The sequence below is a fragment of the Alligator sinensis genome, unplaced genomic scaffold, assembly GCF_000455745.1.
Source record: "Alligator sinensis unplaced genomic scaffold, ASM45574v1 scaffold1122_1, whole genome shotgun sequence".
Classification (NCBI taxonomy): Eukaryota; Metazoa; Chordata; order Crocodylia; family Alligatoridae; genus Alligator; species Alligator sinensis.
In genome coordinates this window covers 300,726-322,250 of record NW_005842467.1, presented here as the reverse complement: position 1 = coordinate 322,250, position 21,525 = coordinate 300,726, and positions in this window count along the sequence as shown.

Genomic DNA, 21,525 nt, shown 5'->3' with positions numbered 1-21,525 from the left:
GGGCCCGGGCAGGCCAGGCTGTGCTGCCACTGCCGCAGGGGCCGGAGCTGGGGCCAGGGTGGGCTGGGCTGTGCCGCCACCACTGCAGGGGCCAGGGCGGGCTGGGCTGCACCGCCTCCCCATGTATATGCCGCCGCGGGGAATACACCGGTGCAACCTATACACAGACTTATTTACAAAAATACAATTTTCCACGGGTTATACATGGGTGAGGCTTATACCCATGGGCGGGGTATATGTGTGAAAATACGGTAGTACCCAGTACTAGACCCCTACTATTAATGAGTGATTTTGTGCTTGGTGTGCGGGCCTGGTGCGAGCCGGGCCCGTCTTTACGCACGCGGACTGTGGCCAGCAGCCTGGGCATGCGGGGCCGGAGAAAACCGCGGGGTGATAAGGTACACGTGAGCTAGAATCAGTTACGGAGGCGTAATGGTTGATTGAAAAGATTATTTACTTACACCCAAGGTGGTCGTGGTGTAGGCTGGACAGCCTTCCAGGCACAGCTCCGCTTGAGTCCTCGTTGGAGGACTCTGACAAGCTCGGTTCTTTGTCCCCGGAGTGGTTTAGGCTCCGCGGGTTCGGCATTTCTTTCTTCACGGAGTGGCTAAATCTCCGTGGGTTCTGTTCAGTTCCCAGGTCCCCCGGAGCTGTTAAGACACCGTGGGTTTGAAAATTGGGTATATAGGATAGGGATATGTCTAGGATTGCGCTTGGCGACAGGGAGAGTCTAGAAGCTGAACAGACCTCCGTTGCCTGCTTAAGAAAGGTGCATTGGGTCCGCAAGGGTCCACATCGCTTGGGGATCTTCACACAGTGTGAAGTCTCCTCCTCCTGGCGAGTTCTGTATCTCTCCAGGTTTCCTTTCTCTCTGACTTGGGCAGAAACTATCCAAGCCTTTTGTACGGCTAGCAAGCCAATAGCTAGCCGCCACGTATGCCTACATTTAGAACCGGCCAATAATGTGGTACGAATCTAAATACAAATGTCGGGAACTCCTTTGCACCGTGCATCACTATGATGCAAAAGAAATGCACCATGCAAAGAAGGCTATAAATGGCAGGAAATACTCTTTTGCACGCGGGTTCCTCTATTGCAGCAGAAAACTCCACCATGCAAAGAAGCTGCAATTTGACGGGAACATAATTTAGCGGTGCTGAAGCACACAAAAACAAAAAACCACAACTTTGGGTTGTGACACTTGGCAGCATTTTAGCATAAATTGTGTAATTATTAACAGATATTAATATCTTAAACCATAATCTATCCACCAGCAATTCTATCCCATTCTTGAAAAACTGGATCTTGATATTAGAAAGTTGCCAATGTGAAATCTGGAACAATGTGAAATCTGGGATAGTGCCCCTCCCTGCACCTGCTGTAGGCCACAGGAAGTCATTATCCCATTAATTATCTGTTATTTTTTACTTCACAGACGTTAACAATCACCTGTGAAGTAACAGTTTGTATTGTCATCCCACTAATCAAGCTAACCTATTTTACGGCAATTTTGCTGTCTGCTAGGGCTTCCTATATCACAGCTCCTGCCATTTTGCCTCCACACCCCTGACCAAGGGTGCTCATTCTAGTTTTAGTTTTCACTATCCAGCCAGGACTGGCTTATGAAGGCCAGGACTGCCCTGTATCTCTGAAGCCATCTCTCACAGAAGACTGACATTCATGAAGAAATCCAACATTGCCTCAAATGTTGAACTGCAGCCTTTGGACAACTAAGGAAATGGGTGTTTGAAGATCACATCAGATCTAAAACCAAGCTCATGGTTTATCAAGCAGTCATGATCCTTACCTTACTGTACAGAGATAAGATGTGGATAATATACAGGAGACACCTCAAGTTTATGGAGAAGTATCTTTAATGCTATCTGGGCAAATCCTTTGAATCCAGTTGGAGGATAGATGCACCAGCATTAATGTCCTCTCACAAGCAAATACCATAAGTATCAAGGCAATGATCATTTGACATCAACTTCACTAGGCTGGCCACATCATCTGGATGCCTAACTCCAGACTCGCAAAATAATGTATGACTCCAGCTCAGTCAAGGCATATGCTCAAGAGAAAGGCAGAGAAAGCACTTGAAAGATGTTCTCAAGGCCAACTTGAAAAAATGTAACATCAACACCAACTCATGGGAGACTATCACCCACCTGCCTGTTAAAGTAGTTTGTTATATATAGTTTTATTTGGCATTGCTTCTGTTTTTGTATAACCTCTGTATTATTTGAACTTTTTGCATTCTGTATCTGCATTGTCAGCTGTAGCCTTGGGCTAGCTTCCATCACTTGTTTCTGTGTTATCAGCAGAAGCCCCTGCAGCTGTGAGGCCTTGCCTAGGTTCTTGTACTATCAGAATAATTATGCAGGGTGCAGCTGTGTGGCCTTGCTAAGCATGCAAGTTGTGGCTTTGCCACTGGCCGAACTAGCTGGACTTGGCAGTAGCTGACTAAATTAGAAGCACGTAATGATTGGATATGTTAATGAGAAGTGAGTGTAAAAAAAAGCATAAAAGGAGGCAACAAGTAAGTTAAGTGTGTGTTGTTGTCATTATCTGACCAACAACATCTGAGTCGTGCCAGCCAGAAGGCCACCTTGATGACCCTGTCTACCTTCAGAACTGCTGATTGGCCATTGGTACTTGAGGTGAGGTAACCTTGGAGTGGGTGAGACTATTGGTTTAAATGTTTTTTTTTTCCTCTCTGTGTAGAAATGACCAATGTAACATTTCCTGTATTAATAAAAAGTTTAGGTTTTAGTTGAATTTGTGTTCTGTATTCTGCGTTCACTCTGGTTTGGTTGAGCCTAGTGATCCTTTATCAACACCTTTCTGCTGGACACATTGGTGCCGCAGTAACATTCCCCAAATGGAGAAAGAGTATGTTGCAAGGACCTCAGTACTTTGAAACCTTAAGACATCAACAAGAGGTAGAAAAGTGGGGGCAACAGAAACAGTGTGTTGTTGACTGAATCAAGAATCTGGACCTACCCATCCCACACTAAAACACATGCCCAAATAGCAACAGTGTCTGTCAGTCCCAGATCCACCTCATCAGCTATCGTAATACCCATAGAAGACAATCATGGAAAACAGTCATCCTCAACTGTGAGGGATTGCTGAAGAGAGGTGCAGGACTAATGAGCTTCCTGATCAAGTGTGTGAATAACTCAAAACTGGGAGTCTTTGCAAAGAGTTTGGAGTATAGGAAAAATCAAAAGGATCTTCCTAACCTGTTCCCTCAGTAAATGTTAAAATAATGACATGATTACAACTGGAGAAACATTGCACCTCCTGTCATATCAGATGTGAATGACAGGAGGTGCAATGCTTGAGAAAGGGCATAGAACTTCTCTAGTCTCACTGCAGAATTGCACCACTGTGCAGCTGCTCCTAGTCTTACCCTAAGGGCATGATTTTCTATATCTTAATATATAGAATATTAATGTCATTTTTTTAAACAGACTAAGGATATTAATGTCTCAATTACTGGGCACCCAAATTGAAATACCTTTAAAAAGGATCTGATTTTTCAGAAAATTCTGAGCGCTTTCACCTGGAAATCACTCTTCCTTATGATATCTCAATTAGGCACACCAATCTGGAGTATCCATAGTAATTATTTATAATAGATTGTATCTGGAAGCATCAGAAATTCAGTCTTCAACCAGCTGTAAAGTTTAATGCAAAAGGAGTGAATTTATTTTCTAAGTGCAGCATGACTTTATGATGGTTGTTTAAATATTTTGAGAAGAGTCATAGCTGTGGCAGCTCAGGACTAGAAATATTTGTTTGATCTTTTTTTTGAAAATATCATGCCCTCATTTCTTCTGATATTGTTAATAACATTTGCATAAATTGCCTTTGATGGAAGGCTGACCAATTTGCAGCAAATGAGTATTATATGAGGTAACATACTTTATAGATAGCTGAGAAACCAAAGCTAATTTTGCTATTCTTATCTTTTTTCCCTTTCAATTCTGATGATTGTCGGAGTGACATGTGTTTTATTCTTGATGGATGAAAAGAGACAGTAAAAGGCAAGATGAGCTAATAACAGTAAAGTCTGTATTGAATCAGAAATGTATTGAGGTACTGAGAGGAATCAAGATATGTGCTTCAATCATTAGAGTTTGTCACAAGTGAGATTTGTTGGTTGATGTGCTGTCAAAGTACTGAGAGAAAAAGGTTTTATAACAAGCAACTAGACTTGCAGGGAAAAAACAGTTTAGTACTCGGAGGACTCTGTATAAATAGAAGTTACAAAGTCAGAGAGAGCAATAAAGCCAGCATCATGGAAAGAAGAGAATTGATCAAGGTTTCGTTTGAAACACAACTTTTCCCCTTTCAAATATTAAAAAAAAAAACTCTTTGTCTTTTGCTTTCCTAAGATTGTGTAATCAGGTTTTCTTATAGGTGTTTGTTTTTCTTTATTTTGTCTAGATTAGTGTTTTCAAAGTTTGTGGCTTCATACGTTTTTACCATCAAAATATTGCTTCTTGAGTCCCCTGCACCCAACTCAATTCTGCATCTTCATCAACATCAACTCCCAGCAATTACCCTCTGCACATTGACCAATCAGAAGCTCCACTGCCATTATTAAAATATAGGCATGTGCCACTTGGCAAAGCACCACATACACCCAGGGTATGCAGGTTATGTATGTCCTAGTTTGAAAACTACTGCTGTAGAGAATAGAAGGTAGAGTGGGGAAACATAAAACTTAAACCTATGTCTGAACAGCTTACAGGTTTCCTTCGCTTTATGTGGCTGCTGTATGCATGAATTTGCTCTTATGCAATGACATTTTTATACCAAAAATTCGTTATATGTGAGGTAAATTCACTCATGTGATTGGTGTGGTGGAAACCCATAGTCAGCTTCTTTGTGTGGTGCATTGTGGGAGTGAATCACACCAAAATATAGTCTCCTGTGTGAATCTGTGCTCCTTGCTTGTTGTCTGAGACATGTTTCTGTAGTTTCCATCCCCATTATGATACTGCCCTGTGCATATGTGTACTGTCTGCTGTTGGTGAGTGCCAAAATTATCTTGTAAAAGTGGTAGAAATGGGCCTGGGGGTCAGTACAGTCAAGGTTTTCGAACGTATCCCTATTTATTACTGTGGCACCCCCAGTTGGTGCTGTGAGTATAGTCCTGCCCTGTGGTCAGGGTCCCCCAACTTACCTGCCATAACTTGTTGGAAAATGTAAAGAAGGAGGGGGTTCAGTGGTGTTCCTTCCCCCTTGACCCAAAGACGGGGTACTCACAGGTTCGCCGCAGTGGTCCTTGGGGCTCCACCTCCCCTACACCTCATCCACTCACCAGCTACCTGAGTCTTCATGCTCTCACCCCAACTTGGGGCTAAGACACACGTATCAGCCCCAAAAGTGTGTCTTCCCCACAACTGTGGGTCCAGTGTGGGCACCAACAGTCTGGCTTGCCACCTTGATTCTTAAGTCAACCATGAGGCTCAAGATTCTGGCTTCAGGATCTGAACCAATAGAGTTGGGTGATTCTCTTAGGGAGAATCGCTGCCTTGGAGCCGTATTGCTTTGGGACCGGGAACTGCACATTACTAGCTGGGTGGCAGCTACTACCTTTGCTTCTCTGCCATGGGGCAGTGTCGCCAGGACTGCTCCTAGTGGCGTGCCTGGTCTTGGCATGCCTGGTGTGCTCTCAGGTGGCTTCCTCCCCCTGCTTTCCTTCCGGTGGGGTTTTTAAATCTCCTGCAGTGATGGCCTCAGCTGATGTTATCAGCTGGCCACCACCCAGCTTGATTGACAGCTGCTTTAAGACCCTGGTGAAACACCAGTTCATGTGGCTCTCTGCCCCGGCCTCCCTTGGAGGTAAGTTCTCCACAGCATGGGTATCCCTGTTTCCTTCATTGGAAGTGTCGGGGACTGTCCCCAGTGCTTCTGACCCCCGCGGGTATTTCCCACTGTCACAGTTACATTATAAAGTGGGTTCCCTTTATGCAAATTTGAATTATGCACCATTTTCCATACAGCATAAAAGTATATACAGCACAAAGCAAGGGAAACCTGTACTTCTCTCTACCTATTAACTTTAAAAATGTAAAAAAGAAAATCACTATTGGGGTCGGACTTGATGATCTGCTCAGGTCCCTTTTGACCCTACCAACTACCAACTATGAAACTATTCTCTTGTAATTTTCAAGTGGAGAAACTTTTCTGAGTCTTTGGAATGATCAGATTGTTGGTTTATATAAAGCTCATGAGATAATTCTGTTCCACTTTATGGGTGCCTGTAGATATGCAGGGAGGCTGCTCTGATGCACAATAATTACAGCACTTTGGAACAGATTTGATTAATCAAGTCTGTTGGACCGTGCTAATTAGTGCATCTCCAGCAGCCTCCGCATCTCGTTTATCAGCATACCCGCACTTAAAAATGGTGGCAGGGGCACTTTAACTAAGAAGCTTTAGTTAATGCTAGAAGCAATATTTTTGATAGCATTGTTGAACAAGCTTTAGTTAATGCACCCCACCACCATTTTGAAGTGCAGGGACAGTGATACATGAAAAACTGTGTGAGTTTTAATTACAACAGCTCTCAGAGCCACTCTAATTAAAGTGTCCCACCCCCCTCCAACTCTGCAGCAAGTGTAAAAATGCCCTATCTTTCTAGAACCCTGTTCCCAAAGGGGTGCTGCCTACCCACTGAATATTAAATGCAAGGTGTAATAGGTATATCTCTTCTCCATCTGTAATATATTTTGTGAACAGTTAATTTGACCATACTGTTGGGCTGAGATAATTCTTCCAAGAAGTTTAACCATGTTCTAAGCCCCAGTGAATTTTTTTTAACAAGGCAAATTTTCTTCTCAGAAAGTTCTTATTTCCGGGACATTTTTAAAGTGTCCTAATATGGGCCTCTAATACCTGCTGTAGATTCACTATTTCTACTTGATATGTGTTACAAATTAATTATTAATTAAATTAATTATTCTGGTTTAAGTATTTTCTCTGGTAGTATATACATTTGAAGAAAAAAAAGTATTATCAAATTAATTCAAAATGTCAATCTGGATAAAATTACAACCATTTTACCTAAAACCTCCACTCCAAATCTTACTTCAATTTTTGTTTTGCTTTGTTGAAATAATTGTGAATTTCTCCGTATACATTTTCAGGGTCCCAGTCAAGTTTAATACAATCAAGATAAAAGTTTAAGTAGCAGTTTTACAAAGATCCAAACACCATCAGGACCTGTCTAAAGCTGATGAAGGCTGTCTCACTGCCTGGAATCCAGCCTCTTTGTGTACCTGTGGGTTCTGAATAATGATAAAGATACTTCCTTATTGCCTTGACCCATATATTTTTGGCAATGGAATCTACTGCTGATGCTGCCTCAGGCTCTCTATTAAAGCTGTGTGTTAACAGTTTTCCCATCCTTTAATTTCTTTCAAGATTTTTTTTCTCATTCTTCACAAGGATGAGACTAAGACCTTCATTTATTTATATATTTATTTATTACAAAAATGGTACAACAAGACCCATTCCAGAATAGTCAGTTGTTCCTGAAATATAGGCGCCATCCACCTGAAATATACCATATTTACTCAAATAGAAGACAACCCTGATTATAAGACTATGCCCCCAAAATTATATTCTATATATGGAAAATTTATAAATGTATAGAATGTATAGAATCTAATTATTGGAGGTTTGTCTTGTGTCCCCTTCCCACTGCTACAGCAGGGAAAATAAATCTGGGGGATCTGGTAGCTCTTTGCTCTCTGCTTCCCCCCAACTTTTTCCCCATGTCAGTCCCATCCCCCACCCCTTAATGTCAGATTCTGGCTGTAGCAATTTGCATACAGTACCCATTCTTCATTCTGAATTGATGCTGTTACCTTTTTTTGAAATGGCTGCAAGTTTTAGCATAGGTGTTTCATAAACACTTGTTTGAGCTGCACTTAAGCACCTTTGGTACTTATATCTAGTATAAAGTAGAGCCAAATCAGTTCCAAATTCAAAATCTACTTGACTAAAGCCCAAGAGTTTAGCTAAGTGGCTTATCACCAAGCAAGTATCCTTGGGGTTTCAGATACTTCCTGATATCCATGGCAGGAATCCTACATGCAAACCTCAGAAGCCTTGGAGTTCAGGTGTCCCCTAGTTTCACTTGTTCCTAGCCAAAAATCTGAGAAGCAAGCTAGGGGGTAAGCGCAAAAGCTGTACCCCATTGCTACAAAATGCCCAAAGGACAGGCCTCACCCTATACCTTTAACTTTATTAGTGAATGTTAAAAAGGGTATTTACAGAGTTTAAGACATAGGAAGAAATACATATATTCAGATCAGGGTGGCTACATAGTACAGGGGGTGGGTGGGTGGGTATGTATGTGGGGGGGGTGCCTAAGTTACATAGTAAGAGTGTAACCTACTTAGTCCAGGTGTGGGTTGGGGTGGGGGATAGGGGAGCTAAAAAAGCATGACACTTACAGAAAAGAGAGACTACAAAGTCCCTCACCCAAGGAAGCTGCATTGTTATAGAGTGCTGGATTTTAAGGGACATACACAGGTCCTAGGTCATGATCAGGTCAGGCCATCCCCTCTGGGTTACTTCTAAGTGGTGATCTGTTGATGTCCACATACTGGCACTCACCCATGATGTGCTCAATATAGATGCTATACTTGCATCTACTACCTTAGCATCTACTACCAAGAAACCGGTATTCATTCCTTTACAGCTGGACAATGAAATTAAATCATTGAAGTGTTATGACCACTTTACAGAGTATTCTAGTGAAGCCTCAGTAGTTCTGAACAGGGCAGAAGAATCATTTCCTGTGACAGAGAGAGCAGTGTCATGACTCACAATGACTTGAAAAAGAGTCAGAGGTGAGGGAGAATGTACTTAATGGACTCTAGCCTATATTGCATTTACTTGACTTCATAGTTGGTTTCCATTGCTAAGCACGTGCTATTTTTTGCAGCAGTTTAATGATAGACACTGTATTCAATGAGATTTCCTTGTATGTGATCATAAGATGAGGCCAAGTGGGGGAAAAAGCCTTGTCTTGGAATCAAGTGAATACTGTAGATGCCACAGGATCAGGTTCCTACTCCAGTCACTCAAGTCTCCTACATTCCAGGTGAATTCTCTAACAAGCAGTTTATAAAGTTAGTCACTCCAACTGGAGTCATTCTGTGTATCAATAATTACTGGGTCAGAGATAAAGACTGAATTACTTTGATTTGAGAAACAGTTTCAAATCCCAGCCCAGTGTGGTTTTTTATCCTAAGTGGAAAAGCTCCTGAAGGAGAGAGACACCCCCGAATAGCCAGCAGCCTTGCAGTCAGAACATTTACCTAGGATAGGGGAAATTGTAGAAAAAGGGTTGAAACTTGTTCCATATCCTAGGTGACTAGCCTTGCCATCAAGTTACTAGCTATTGTGTGGTTGTTCTCTCTTTCACATCCTTGAAAAACCATCCTTGACATGAGAAATCCTTCCTGAAGAAAATTGAAACTGATACATTCCCATGAAAAATTTAGTTGTAATGAATCAGTGTTTTCCAACAAAAACTGTTCTGTCAAAAACACCTGCTATGTTTTTCTACATTCTCTGAATGATATCTGATCTGAGTTTCTTGGGGTAATATTAAATAACCAATCAATAACTGGGAGCATTTAGATGTAAGGAATCCATAGCTAGAAGGCTACTGACATCTGTCCATAAACCCTATACAACAGACATTGCATTTTGTGTGTAATTAACCAAAAACATATGTATAAACAAACACATTTAGGTCAAGGAAATACTTCTTTAAACAAACAAGCCAATATATAATAAGGAAAAGCTCAGAAATACCAAATGCTATCATGAGTAAACTAATTTTCATTCAGGATGTAATCTTTAGTGGATGAATTTAAATGTAGGCCTCAATCTACACACTGTTTTCCTTGTGAATCTATTGAAAATATTTGTAGCATTATCCAATAATTATAACAACTTATTGAAGCATCATTTGCAGTTCCAGTGTTAAGGCTGAGATGAATGAGCAGTAAACACAAAAATAAGATAATGCAAATGGTGAAGTTAAAGGAATATAGGAATAAGCTAAGCTCTTTTCTGAAAATAAAACAATTTGTTTTGATCATCAATAGGATTTATAAGCCAAGCTTTTATTGTCTCTTCTGCTTTTTTGTCATCCTCATACAGTAATTCTGTTTTCAGTGTAGTTATCCATTGCTGGCCCTTATTTTTTGGCACACCTAAATCAGAATACTAGGCCGATTACTTTCAACTCTTTTCTAATTACAAATTATGCCCAGACCAGCCATCATTCCCTAAACTCTAGACCTCAATAAGAATTTTCTTCAAGCTGAGGATGTTTGGATTCAAACCAACATAGATTAAAGTTCTAGCTGATTCTCACTTTCAGCCCGCATTCAAAATAAGACGTTAGGTTCATGCTTATATTTCCCATTGAGGAGCAAGTTGACCCTTTGACTGTGTACAGATGTTTGGTGATGTTATGGGAAAGTTAGCTCATGTTAAAAACAGCAACGCGATCTAACTTAGTTCACCTAGGTACCCATGTTACACAGAAGGTGCAGATAGAAATTACATTTGTCAGACAATGAGCTCCTTGAAAGTGCTCTACAGCTATGCCCTAACAGAAGAGCACAGCTGCAAAGCACTCTGATCATGCGACAAATTAACTCTCATTCTTTGAGTGTTCAAATAAAGGTGCTTCAAAGTAGAGGCCCTCCAATCCACCCACCCCCACTCCAGTGCAGGCTGGGCAAAAACCAGTCCAAGTTCCCTCCCCTTCCTCTCTCCCCCTCCCCCATCCTGAGACAGCACCAACCTCCCTCAATATGTCCAAGCCCCTGGCAGACCCTTCTTGTCCCTAGAATCCTGACAAACTCTTGTAGATGTCACTAGTCCCCACACATGGACCCTGTTTACCTCCCTGATCCCACCAACCTCGCCCCCATGGATTCCACTTGCCCCCAATCCTGAGAAAACCCCTGCATACTGTTACATCTCAGCTCTGTATTCTTGGGCAACCCTGGTACAGGATGCAGTCTGTCTGACTCACAAAGGACTCACCCCCCCCCTCCCCTCCTCTACCTAAACGAAACTGATTAAGATGCAGTGAGAGACGCACCTAAGACCCTCACCAGATAAGGGTGACGAGTGAATCAACTGCCCTAGGTCTCATTTACATGAGAGATGGAAAACAGAAAGCCTGAAGCAGAGACTGCAGTGAATTCTGGGACCAGAGAAGCAGGAGAGCGCTGCATGATGGGGAATCTGTGCTTCCAATGTTAATCAACCCATGTTCACACACACCCAGCTCAGCATTTATCAGACCAGTTCTAATCTGGATTTGCTAGGACTTTTCCCCCCCCAGACACACGCACAGAGCTCTAAGTTTAATAGGCATCTCGGGCCGTACATTCCCCGGTCCCACTATGGGAGGCCTATTTAAACTTGATTGACTAAAACTCGGTTGCCGGGTTAGGGAATGCTGAGGCAAGAGACCGAGTCAGAGGGGGTATGGGCAACATTTGAACAATGGTTAAGGGTTCATCACAGCATCCAGCCTGCTGGAGCCCTAATCCCATGTGTTGTCATATCTTTCCCGAGACGACTCGTGGGAGTCCTCTCCACAAAAGGTTATGAGCACCCCAATAATTGCTTTAAGTCTGTTAAAAGACTATACTAAGATCTGGAAAAGTCATGCTAAGCTGAGGCTTGTGCACAACAAGTAAAAATCCAAAATCCTGATGCTGCAAGCTATCTATTGTTCCTGAAGAAACCATGAGATATCCCATCAGTATATCTGCCACCCATAGGAATTTCAAGCTGGCTCCCAAGTATTTGGGTTACTCCCTAATCTTAAGTGTTTCCTGATTATCAATCAGTTTCCTGAGATGGTCCAAACCAGATAACCCCTTGTCAATAGAAAAGACAATGATTTACACTACTGAGGGTGCTTCGAAGCAGCTGAACTGAGGGTATAAAAATCTGTAAGTGTGTGTGCTGCTAGAAGAGGAAAAGGAAGGAAAAGAAGTAGAAGCAGGAGGAAAGAAGGAGAAGAAGAAAACCCCTGTGCTGACACCATCCCCTGTCGTTCTTGGGACGCTGGAAGAACAGATCATCTCTCTCTTCAAGGATTGTGCTACGGACTGTGCCTGTCAGCTTTGCAGCCTGAGTACCGTGGACTAGGTGAGATCCCAGCGTTCTCTGTCTTCTTTCTAGGCATAAACTTCTGAACCTGAACTGTATCAGTTAAGCTTGAGCTAAGTTTCCCCAAATACTTAGTGAAACCAGGGTAGTATTGTCATTGTTGGTGTTTGTTTTTCTTTTGCATGTCTATTACTACTAGTACTATTATATATTTCATATGCTTAGCAATAAATAACTTTTATAGTCAAACTGGTAGTAATTGGGTATATTTTTCCTTCTCTGCTTCTCTTTCCTCCCGTGCTCTGCAGCAACGCTTCTTTTACCTATGCTAAAGATCCCTGTGAAGCCCAAATTATTGTGGGGTCTGCTCATCAAGAGGCCAAAGATTGGGACGTGCTGAGTTTGAAACACATAAGGGGATCAGCTTGTACAGGCTGATTGACCCAGTTTGACTCAGACGTGCCCTTATGAACTGAATGCTGGCCCATGAGGGTGTCAGCTGGACACCGAGCCAGATTCAGAGGGATTCTGTTTACCTGTGTACTGGTGTCTGACTGCATTTTATTGTTGCTCTTATGAACTGATTCTTGGCATATGAGGGTGTCAGCCTGTCCATGCTGATCAGCCCGGCCAGGTCAGGCGTGTCACGTTAATTTGTGTTTGTTTGTGTGTATGACTGATTTGGTGACTGGAGGAACCCAGCCCATTGAGATTGAGTCCTGCAAGATAGCTCCACTGGGGGTGAGGGCTTGCAGAAGGGAGAAATACAGCTCCGTATAGTAACACAAGCAGCACATTGACAGAATCACCAAGACCCTAGAAACTATCCCTAATAAAAGAGCACACCCCAAAGTAATGGGCAAATTTGGTAACAATACCCTGCTTGCTCCCCAAATCCTGCCAATCCTTCCTGGACCCCATAAACCCCTGTTAACGCTGCTTTACCCCCCCGGTCCCCACCAAGACCTCCATAGCCCCCCAAATGTCCCATTGCAACCTATGTTGTTCCATTTTTAAATCAATCTAATCTGCCCCTAACCTTCCTGAATGTTTGCACATACCCTTTATGTCAAAACACAATTTGGTTTTATGCCTATAAAACAAATCTCACATGTACAAAACCTGCTACTGAATGTTTTCTAATTTGTCAATATTCCTTCTACGTATATACATAAATGAAAAAATTACCTCTTTGTTCTCATGATGCTGTGAATTCATGAGACAATATCCATGGCTTAGGTTTGAAAGCAAAAACTCATGACTTACACTTTATTTAAAACCCAATATACTTCACCTAACTGAAACATTTTCTACTTAATTTAAATGTAATATATGTTTGCACAATGCTTCTTTTATATATTTGTAGACTATTCCTTTATATGTTTTGTCTGTCAAAAACTGATGCACCTTTTTTGTATGATCATGCATTTCCACATATGAAATTACATGCAATTGCATATTATGCAATTACGTATCACAAGGATGTTCTGGCCATTATACTTATGTCCATCTGCATTATTTATTAATGCAGCTTCTGTCTGTATTTTGGAATGTTAAAGGTCAGCCTCTGATATCACTTACATTTTTGTAAATCACCCCTATAAATGTCAAGAAACTGTATGGGTTTCTTTAACTGTCCGAGCCCCCAAGGGCTGGCATAGTCTGCCGTCAGAGTTGGTTCAAGCACCTACATTGAACACTTTCAAGAAAAAATTGGATGCTTATCTTGCTGGGATCCTATGACCCCAGCTGACTTCCTGCCCTTTGGGCGGGGGACTGGACTCGATGATCTTCCGAGGTCCCTTCCAGCACTAATGTCTATGAAATCTATGAAATGCAACATATCTCAGTTATATAGTTAGGGGTTTTTGATTCAATATTCCTAAATTTTTGCTACTGTCTCCAAGTTACAGACACATTGACCCTGATGTTGAGTTGGTTTGCCATTATAGGCCACAGAACATTGTTGAGAACCATAAAAACATAATTGAATATAAGGGAAAGTACTTCTCCCAAAATTAAGAAAATGTGTGAGTAGCCAGATTGTGGTAAACCATGTGCAGATACTACTGATTAGATTAAGGAAAGTTCAGAACTGATATGTACTCACACTGCTTATCCCTGTACTACTCATGTACCCTACAATATTTGTAATTGTATTTTTTGGAACATGATCCCAAAGTTGTGTTTTTGTTGTAAAATGGTCGTCTTTCTCAGGATCAGTTATTTCCCAGTATATTTTATATTTCATTTGGTCTGGTTTTAAGTTTATTAACTGTCTTCCATATTGTATTTCATTTTGTCCTTTAGAAGTAGGACAAGACAGATAACATGATATTCCAAAACCATTCTTAATTTCTAGATTCTTTTGTTCCATTTTAATATAGTTATAGACATCTCTCTCTTTTAATCATTGTTGTCATTGACATAGTTAGCTCTAAAGATTTAGAATGACTCAGGCTTACAATCAGAGGTAGCAGTACGTTTTTCATTTGCAGTTTAGTTTGTCACAATGTAAGTAATAACTATCTTAAAGTTAATAAATGTTACTAAAAAATAGCTCAAACTTAAGAAAAGTTATGAATGTAATGTATGCAGTAAATAGGTCCCCCCATCCCTCCTCCCCCTTCCTGCAGCCAAATGCTTATTGGGGATAAAAGGGTGCAATAAAACTGCTATTAATATGTCTCACATATAATTATATATTGTATTCAAAGATATGATTTATTTAAGGTAAACTGTAATGGTGATATGTAGATTCCAACTCATATTTAATGGAAGAAAGGTTAGAAAGAAGGGAGATAAAGGACCTGATCCAGGTAACATTAAAGCATGTGCATGATGGGAAGCATGTGTGTAGTTCACCTGAAGTCAATAGGACTATTTGTGAGCTCACATTTTTCTAAACTGTTCTGTTTAACTGGTCTCCAAAACTACACAGAGTTGAATTACTCTTAATTCTACAGAGCCAAAGCTGAGAGCCTTGAAAGAAACTTCCCTAATGGAGCTGGCAAGAAGACTCCTCAAGACTGGGTAACAAACAAATGCTTTGCTGGTACCTCTCCATATAGAAACCTGAACACTTCCCCAGAATGAATTTTACTGAACAGCAACTTGAATTTAGTATTAGTTCCCTGAAATGAAATTCACCTTTGAAGAACAGAACTGCATACATGAGAAAGGCTTTGGAATATTTTAACAGGGATTCTGAACATTATTAATTTTATAATCACGTATAAAGATTGAGGAGATGGTCCAAGGAGCCTTTAATACACTAGTTTGGAATTAGTCAAGAACTGTGATGGAGAATGTAATTTTATTTTGTAATGACATTTTAGTTTAAGACCTTTCCAAGGTTACTGAACAGAAATTTTCAGTTATCTTAATATATTTCAAAGTCATTTAAATTGTCCGCTACATCATTTATAGCAGAATGCCTTTAAATATTCTCAGTGCAGTTCTAACCTTTTAAATAAAGATATAAAGAACTACCATGGATTCACTGAGAGGAAGATAAAGTCAGTAAGAGCATAGTTGGAAAAGATCTTTTAGATCCTCCAGTCCATGCCACACAAAGGTGAAATAATACCCTGCTGCCTGAAGTTAGTCATTTATTATATCTGCATAAATCACAAGTGAGTTAATTGCCCTTGATCTTACATTAATATGCCCATGTCAGTAAATCTTTTATTTTCAGGTCCTTATGTAGAGCATCCTTTTTATTGTCACTTCAGGGAATATTTTAATTATTTTAATATAATATATTAATATGTATTATATTTCATTATCTTAAAATTATATCAGTATTTAAAACAAAAATCTTAATTAAAAGATTTCTCGGTGAGATATTCTTCCATAATAAAAAACCTTTAATTAGGATTAATGCTGCTGTATTTATGTAAATTTTGAAAAACTTTCCTATTCAATGCTCTGTATGAATGCTCTCTAAAAAGTCATAATAAAACACTTATCAAATTATGGACATTCCTTACCACACTTCACCTCAGAATAGGAGAATTATTATTGGGTATGTTCTTGGCACCCTGACTGTTCACTTCTATAGTACATAATGTATTTTTTTGATAGGATGGAATTAAAAGAGTCAAAAATCTGAATGCAGATGAATTTTAAAAGGGCAAGCTGAAGATGAACCTCAAACAGTCTCTCTCCAAAAACAGACTACCTAACTCCTGTTATCCACAAGGCATCAGACTTTGCTCCAGACACAGGTACCAGTTGTGACTCCTCATCAACACAGACCATATTATCACTGATAGCACAGTAATGTTATCAGTGATAAATAACATAAATGGGAAAAATAACACAGATTATAGCATCTGAGCTTCATTCATCTGTACCTCCATCATCACCTGCTAACAGTGCTGTCTGCACTGCACAGATGGAGAATCCCTACATGTAAGAATTGATGAACACCAATCTGACATAAATTCCAGAAAGATGCATACTTTAACCACCCTGGGTACTCCATTGCTGATTTTGGAGTAACTGTTCTTAGTCAATACAACTTTAAAAAGTAACTGTGGAACAAGAAATCATCCACAAACTGAATTGTATTAAGTATGGTCTAAACCAAGACTAGAGATTCTTATCCCTTTACCAGGATTAGTTTTTATAATTCCTGTTTCCTTGAGTAGGTTAAATGCTTTGCTTTTCTGTCACCTACCCACCCACTTTGCCTCTTCCAGCTCTGTTTCTTCTCCCTCTTGCCTACACTCTGTTTTCTAACCACTGTTTAGAAGCTCAGGGTGCCTGTACACAAGCGAGGAGGATGCTCCAATGTGTTGTAATTACAGCACATTGGAGCAGACTCAATTAATCAAGTCTGCTGGAGTGAGGTAATTACCACACTCCAGCAGCCTTCTGCATCTCATGTGCCAGCATTCCCACACTTAAAAATGGTGGCAGGAGTACTTGAACTAAAGCTTGTCAAATGAGCTTTAATTCAAGCTTCCCCACTGTCACCTTATTTTTGTCCAGATGGGCTCAAGAAAGTATCATCAGTGCATGCAAACTAACCTTATTTGATGTACTAGTTTCAAGGTTGAAACTGCAGGACATTCTGTCTCTTTTCCCATTTGTTTCTTGATTCCTCAGTGAGACTGTTAGTCCCAATAGTATCCTGGTGATGAGAGAGGCCTATTTGCCAAGAATTAGATGGAAGCCAATTTTATTTAATTAGGACATCAAACAATCTTGTCAGTTGGCTGATCACTGGACAACTTTTGATAATGGGACCAGACTCAAACTGTTAATTTAGAGTCAAAATGTTCCCTTGCCATCCCTCTAAACTATCCAGCCCACATCCCATGTCTGCTGTTTTGTTTCCCATTCATCTCAAATATCTGAGAAATCTCCTACAAAGCCACTCAGACTAAAAAGAAAATATTTCAGTTGTTCTTAGTTGCAGCCTAGTCATGTAATTTCTCTAAGTAATGTAATATTTCTCTAAGTAATGTTGCCAAGTACTTTGTGATATTTGCATAAAATGTTTTTAATACTAGATTTAAGCAAAATAGATAAAAATGTTAATTATTGTGACACATTAGGTAGTGCTTATAATATACTTTAGGCTACCAATGTTTTCATTAGGTTTTATTAAAAAAGGAATGTACAATTGCTAATACTTTCATTGCTTTATAAATAATATATCATCACTAATAAATAAGATATATATTCCAGTGCATTTATAATGCTTTAAATACCAGTGTGCCTGCAGTACTGTTCTTACTAGATCCTGATATAAACTCAAGGAGTCCTAAAAAATCACATTAGAAAAAAGGATTAGGTATGAAAGATATTTCCCTATTGAGCTGGGGTAAACATGAGGTATAAACGACTTGGAGATGCAAAATCTCCTAATAAACCTCTATGGTTTTCTTCATCTGCAGAACTGCTCAGTTATTCTCTTTGATTCTGTCAGAGGCCAAACAAGTGATTTAACGGAATAATAGTCTAATTTCATCTTCTTCAATAGACTTCCCAAACTAAAATATCAGAGCTTCAATCAATTCGTTTATACCCTGGAGTTCATGTCAATTCAATTGATGTGTTCTGGCTTACTACTTCCAACTAACTTGGTTACCTTCTGGTTCTTTTTAAAGAAATAAATAAAAAAGAAAACTCTGCCACTTTAGCAAAAAGTATAAAATGCATTTGTTTAAAGCAGCATATTTGCAGACATTTTAACCTTTGGAAATAACAAAGTATGTTACTAGTAAAATTACATATTTTCCATTTAGAAAATAATCTATATTACAGAGAACATGCATATTAGTTACATCCAACACGTAGTTACCAGTTGCAATATGACATTAATTGACAACTGAATGTAAAGGGAAAAGAACCCCCTCCCCCACAATGATATTAGAAGATTCAATTCACATAGATCCCACTAAACTGCTTTACTCTGTCTGTATTGAAGAGCCATTTACCAGAGGAACTGAACTATATCAAAATGGACATTAATAGCCAATTTTCAAAACCAGTGGTCTACACTGTGGTAATAAAATTTGCATATGCACCAATTGCACGTGGTACGTGTAAAATAACTTGTACACACAGAGAGAGATTTGAGGCTGCAAATAATGTAATTGCCTTTATCCATGTGCAAGTAAAAGTGTAGGTTTTATAAGTGCATACACTTTGTGATAATGATTTAGGTAGGCAGCTTCAGAAAATCTGGCTTCAAGTTGAAGATTTGATGTTAAATTTTCTAATGTTGGGGTTCTTCAAAATATTTACAACAAAAATGAAAATCCCGTAAAATCAGAGATTTGCATATTTTATTTTGATTGGGAAAGACTCACTGGTAATGGCATTGTCTTAATAGGGCTGAAAAAAATATGCCAAAACCTCATATACTAAATAAATAAATTGGGAAAGAAAAACATAATGGTATTTCATTAGGAAAAAAACCCCAACATTATATGTGTGTTGTTATAATAGGACTGTTTTATGCAATGATACATTTATGCGAGGAAGAACTGAAAAACTTTATTGATAATAACATTACAGGAGACCAGATAAGAGATGTTGAAAGGGGTTGTATGACATTTATAATTTCCCCTCACCCATAATTTTTCTATCCCTAACCCTTGGCCCTCCATTTGACATCTTAGTTCTTGTTTTTCAAATCTAAAATGCTTATTACATTTTCTGTATTTGGGTTTATGGCACCAGACAATGCATTCCTGAAATGTGTGGTAAAGAATACCAACAGGTTGGGCAGTGGTTATCAACTTTTTTAGTCTCAACATACCCCACATTAGACTCAATACACTCCTTGGAAAATGATGGCTCAGTTTTCTCTCATTTTTTGAGCACAGAAAAATAATAGAGTGATTCTTCTGTTGCAAAGAACTGACAAAGACCAAAGTATGTCAGAACATTTTTGGCACTGTGGACTCCTATTTGAAATCTCTGAGTTTATCTTGTGAATGTTGTGTAGGTGTTAGCACTGACACTGCTAGTATTTGGTAGCACCCCATGACACCCTTAAAAGAATCCCTGGTTGAGACTCACTGAAATAAGGGGCCAACTGAAATTCGGATTGGGGAAGTTGGAGACAAGGAAAATAAAAAGGAAGACTTGAGAAGAAAGGGAGCAACTAATTGGGTTCTGGCAAAGAAGGGGAAAAAAACACTATTTATTTATATGCAGAGAGAGTATTCATATGCAAAGGAAAAAGAGAAGGTCGAAGACAAGGTTAATGATAGCAGTGGCCAGGAAGGATGGACTTTGAGGAGGACAGGGAAGCCAACAGAAGAGATCAATTTAATCCTGGGCATACATCCACTGAAGACAACTGGATTGCAGGAGTGATAAATAGTGTAATAATCATTTAAACTTCAGGGGCTATATTTTTCATTCACCTTACAGTAGCGTTACTTTCCTCAGTAGGAATAGTTCTCATACTGTTGTCTGGTTCCTAACTGAATCTTTTCCCCTCCCTTTTCCACACAGCAGAGAACCAATTTAAAAATTAAAACCAAAAAATATTATATTTGGATGACATACAAACAGGATTATTTTCAAATCATATCCCTGGATGAAATTACCCCCTTTTGTTTCCCTGTCTCTCTACCATATTTCATCATACTAAAGCTGTCACATAGACTTAAAGAGTGGAAGCTGTCTGTGTTGACAGTTCATCATTGGATCCAACTTCTTGAGTTTTTGTTTTATTAATGTTTTCCATCTCATTTCCTTTGCTCATGCTGATATCACAAATACAAATAAAGCTGCCTGAAGAATTCTTTGGGAGATAACAATAACAGGCACCTAATTCAAAATATTTATACCCATATCTAAACATAAGTATATCTGAACAGATAGGACATTTTGGTTTGTGAATCAAAAAAACCAAAAAAAAAGGTCAACTTCTAGCCTCTGAAAGTTCTTCAAACTTTCTTAAGGAGAGCGAGCAGTTTGTATACCCTTTGAAAGCAATGGAAGAGCATTCATGCACTCCAAGGCCACATCCAGATAATCAGAGGTGTGAGATTTATGGCACTACAAACCTCTTTGTGGTGACACAGACTGCGTACGTGGAACATTAAAATGTGCCCCGTGCTGCAAAAATTGCTACTGGGATTTCCTGGTAGCAAAAAATGTGCTGGGAAAAAAGGCAGAAAAGAACACACTACAATTGTGTGCACCAGAACAAATGGAGGATTTGTCCTGCAGTGAGATGCTTTGGCTGCTGACCAGGGTGTCTCTATGCTTCATTTATGCCCTGGCTGCTCCAGCACATTGGGAGCTAGGAGGAACTGGGCAAGGGTAGTTTGCCCACAGTGGGAAAATTTGTTCCACAACAAAGCATGCATGCAGGGGCACATGCTAAGGCATAAAATAGTTGCACAAACTACTTTTATTTAGGTCTTCTGCTTCAGTTCTCCTGAATTTTGTCATGTGTGCCTCGTTCCATTCACCTCTCTAGCTCGTCACTTCCTCTTTGCTTCTGCTACCATGTCTGAGACCTTAATTACACTTAGTTGTCCTCTGTGTTACCTTTTTCTGCATTTTCATGTCTCCATCATCCTTCTTCCACCTATTTTAAAAACTTGCACTTCTAGAAAATGAACCTTTTCCACTACTGTACCTCAACATCTCTTTACAACCCTTGCTGTCTCTTGTGTGCCTCTTGTGTAAAGGCAGACTTTTATGGCATATAAAGAACTGTAATGAATAATTTCCACTTAGATGGCACCCTTTATACAGTTATTTAGGCCTCACAACAAATCTGCAAATTAACCATTATTCACATTTGACAAATAAGCAAACCAAAACAGTGTAATTTTGAAAAAATTAAATGAAAAGAAT